Consider the following 4,313-nt stretch of genomic DNA (forward strand, 5'->3'; position numbering starts at 1 on the left):
CAGAAGACTTGTTGGAAGTTGAAATCGAAGAGAAAAATCTCGTAGTAGACTGTGAGCAGGATAAAAGCTTACAGTTGTAAACTAACCTTTTATTTTCACAGGTAACTAATGAGTGTGACTTGTGATTGAGAGAAAGGACTGGCCTATAGCGAATCAAAGTGCTCCCAAGGGGTTTTTGTTCTAGTAGTAGGGTACATATATCTTATTCTTTGTATTGGTAATTATTTGGAAACCTAAGGGTTAAAAATAATGACCGGGAAAAATCAACTATTAATTTTGTTTCTAGTGACTGTAGGCCTCAGAGAAGGGCTTGGTCAATTGGCAACTTGGAAAAGGCATGACCAGATAATAGTAAGATGGGATACCCCGTCAAAATAGGTGTGAATGTGACAGAGGGTTATGTACCACAATCTGTCATGTTTGATGCTTGTGAGGTGTTAGCTTGTGGAGATTTAAATGCCCAATGACAACTGAGCAGAGAGAACAAGTAACTGGGAGAGACCCAACAGCCAGATTGAGAACAGCTGTATGGAAACGATCCTCTATTGCCATCAGAGAAAGGGAGAAACTCAAGGAGAAATCAGGAGAGAAAACAGGAGGCTCTCTTTGAAATGTGGCAGTTCAAACATTTGAGATTGAAACAGGGTATGGGGATGTGAATGCCTGGATAGAATGGGTCAAATATGCTGTCCAGAGTCTCAACCGTAGCACTTGCTATGCTTGTGCCTCGGGACGACCAACTGCCCGGATAGTGCCCTTCCCATTGGGGTGGACCAGGGATTCCCAGGGGATGCGATGTATGATTGCATTGTACCAAGAAAAGACTGCCTGGGGAAATGAGGCCTGTAGGTCTCTCTCTTTGCTGTTCCCTTCCTTGCGTGATAGCAATATCAGGGTTCCCCCTGCATTCTCTACAGCTAAAGGTGACCATGCAGCTTGCCTCTCAGGGCAGGGTGTGAGCGCTACCCGGCATCTGGGAGAATTTGCCTTGTGCACGAGGACCTTGAATGCTACCAAGGACCTGATGGGAAACTGCTCAAGACTTGAGATCCCCAGGGCAGATCTGTGGTGGTACTGCGGAGGGAAGATCTTATGGTCCACCCTACCATCTAATTCGGGAGGCATTTTTGCACTTGTTCAATTAGCTATACCCTTCACCCTGGCATTTGAAAGAGAAACATCACAAATACCCAGAAGAAGTAAAAGAGGCTTAGGAATATCATTTGATGATAGAGGGTACATAGATTCTCTTGGGGTGCCTAGAGGAGTTCCCGATGAACAGAAAGCCAGGAATCAAATTGCTGCAGGGTTTGAGTCGCTGTTCTGGTGGGTAACAATCAATAAGAGTATTTATTATAGTCAGCAGATATTCATAAATCATACAAGGGATGCGATAAGAGAAATCGCTGAACAACTAGATGCCACCAGCAAAATGGCTTGGGAAAACAGAATAGATTAGATATGTTGATCGCGGAGAAAGGAGGTGTGTGTGTGTGTGTGTGTGTGATACTGAGCAACCATTGTTGCACTTTTATACCCAACAATACTGCCCCAGATGGCACAGTAACTAGAGCGTTGCAAGGGCTTACCACCCTTGCCAGTGAATTGGCAGAATGATTAGGAACAGGCACTTCCATCACAGGATGTTCGGAATCTTGGTTTGGTAAATGGAAAGGGGTCCTAGCGTCCGTATCTGCATCCTTGATCGTAGTAGCAGGAGTTTTGACGACCCTTGGTTGTTGCATTATCCCCTGTGTAAAAGGACTAGTACAGTGGTTCACTGAAACTGCGCTATCGAAAGACATGACCGTGGAGCCACCACCTTACTCACGTAAGGTGATGATATTAGAGGGGATGGAAAGCAAAGAAGGTGAAGAAGAGGAAGAGATCTACCAAATTACACCGCAGAGAAAAGTTTTGCAAAAATCAACAATTTATAAAGAAGAAAAGGGGGGAATTGTGGGAATAAAAATGTTGTTTTTGCAGAGTTACGTTGTTTAGAGGGAAGGAATGCGGTGTTGAGATAGGCTCGCAGTGATAAGAAAGCTTAACGGACAACCTTGTAAAATGCAGACAACCGGACTCCTCAGAGCAGCTAGGTGAAAATCACGGTGTCAAGTCAGATCAGTGAAGAAACATTACCACTTCAAACAGTAAAAAAGTCAAAAGAAATTTGAAATTGAACAGGCCGGCAACTGAAGGCCACGTAGTGTCTGTGAAGCGTCGGATAGGTTGTGAACCCGGAATACCCAGTCAATGGGGAAACAGGGGAGGGTCCCGGTCGTCGAGAAAGAAAGTACATAAACCGTACTGTGTGACTAGTAGGCGCGCTCCTGCTTGTGGGACGCGTGCCATTGCGATCGCGAATAAATTACTACTTCACTGAGATCCTCGCCTGAGCCTAAGCTACTGGCTACGGAGTGTTTCTCACACTCCCTGCGCGTAATCCTGGCTACAATATACCGCGTTATCGAAGGTGCCTTTTAAACAACATTGATAGAAACTCAGGGGGCGATAGTACTGACCCTGGGTGTGGAACTATCCACGCAGGGAATAATCCACGCTGCACCAAATATGGTAGCCACAGGAACGCCAATATACATAGCGCACGCCAGATGCAACGTGAGAATCCTGCAACTGGATGGCCTGTCCCAAATGGCGAGAGGTGGTACTGGCTACGTGGCAATAAAGCCAGGAAGGTGTTGCCCCTGGGATGGAAGGGAGCTTGCACCCTGGAGGCAATAATTCCAAACGTAACTATTATTGAAGACCCACAAAGCCAAAGCCCCCTTGAGACCACACGCAGGATTAAGCGGACTCCAGACAATTCTCTAGTAAAATTCTCTAGTATTTCACAGCTTTGCAAGGTGGTTTTTACCTTGGTTAGGGGTGGGTGAATTAGAAAAAGCAATTGTAAATATCTCCGCTATAACTGAAGAACTAGAAAATAAGTTTGCAAAAATAGGACTGTAGAATCAAATAGTATTCGATTCATTAATAACCTCATAAGGAGGAGCGTGCACTGTAATTAATGCTAGTTGCTGTATATATGTAGATCAAACGGGACGAATTTGACTGATATTTGGGGGGAAAAAAAAGTATACTGGGGGGGCGTGGGGGGGAAAGATCCTACATAGAGTAGCTCAAGATGACAGTTCCTGGGCATTTAGAAACATTTGGGAGAAACTAACTTCGTGGTTACCTGAACAGAATTGGCTCAAACCACTATTTGTTGGTATTGTAAAAATAATGGCATTGTACGCCTACCATCCCCCGTGACATCCGAAGAAGACTATTGCGCCTTAACGTTGGAGAAACTCAAGAGCGCGGTACGTGAAGAGGTGCAAAAACAACAGTAGGAGTAAGGAAAGGAGAGGAGGGAACTGTGAGAAACTAAGTTGTGTTTTTGCAGTAGAGAACTAATTTTCTGTATTCCGAGGTAGTTGTGCAGTCATAATGAGGAGAAACGCTACGTGGGTAAGCGGACAGTAGGCGGCCTCACTGTTCCGAAATAAGGCAGAAGCTTGAGGAAAAACAGGCTGAGCAGCATGGGAACGGTAAAATAAAGATCACAGGTTCCTGAAACATAAGAAAGGGGAAAAAAAAAAAAGGAAGTAAGAAGGGAGCAATTAAAGGGTTGAAAAAGAAGTAAAATTGTACATACATGGTATAGAGGAGCGTCGAGCAGCTTGTGAACCTGCAGTACTCGGCCAGTGAGGACACAGGGGAGGGGATCGGGCGTCGGGGAATAGGGACTAAAAGTTGATGCTGTGCTTACTGCAATGCGCTCCTGATCGGCAGGACGCCCGCCACTGCAACCGCGAATAAAATAGCCTCAGAGAAGATCGTGTGTCAAGAAAATTATTTGAGATGTTTCTCGCAGATATACTTGACGAGGGAGGACCAAGAACACCCCGCCCTTCTTTAAAAAAAAAATAAAATAAATAAATAAATAAAAGGCAGCACAGGGGCAGCCTCAGGGTCGCCTTCCCACAGGGAAGCGGCGCCGTGATTGGCTGGACCGTGAGGGCGGAAGTGGCGTCACGGCTAGCCTTAACTCAGGGCGGAAGCGCTCCGTGATTGGCTCGGAGGAACGCAGGGCGGAGGTGCCGTGCAGGGCTTGCCGGCGCTATGGGCAGAAGATGTCGGGCCGGGCCGCGCTGGGCTCAGCTCGGGCCGGGCCGCCGAGGCGCGGTGCCGCAACGAGGTTGGTGGTCGGTGCCGCCCCGGGCCGGGCCGGGCCGGGAGGGGACGAGGCGGCGGGCGGTTGGGGCGCCACGCGGTCGGCGGCTTCTGCGGAAACGGCCCTTGTG

At 47.3% G+C, this 4,313-nt stretch overlaps 1 long non-coding RNA gene across 1 annotated transcript; it reads right to left on the bottom strand.

Moving 5' to 3' along the window:
- Positions 1 to 1,302: 1,302 nt before the first annotated feature.
- On the bottom strand, positions 1,303 to 3,980 carry LOC136786635 (uncharacterized). Its single transcript, XR_010825831.1, has 2 exons — positions 3,665 to 3,980; positions 1,303 to 3,579 (listed from the first exon to the last, which is right to left on the bottom strand). It is a non-coding gene; the product is annotated as an uncharacterized lncRNA (long non-coding RNA).
- Positions 3,981 to 4,313: the final 333 nt, after the last annotated feature.

The sequence above is a fragment of the Anser cygnoides genome, chromosome 19, assembly GCF_040182565.1.
Source record: "Anser cygnoides isolate HZ-2024a breed goose chromosome 19, Taihu_goose_T2T_genome, whole genome shotgun sequence".
Lineage (NCBI taxonomy): Eukaryota > Metazoa > Chordata > Aves > Anseriformes > Anatidae > Anser > Anser cygnoides.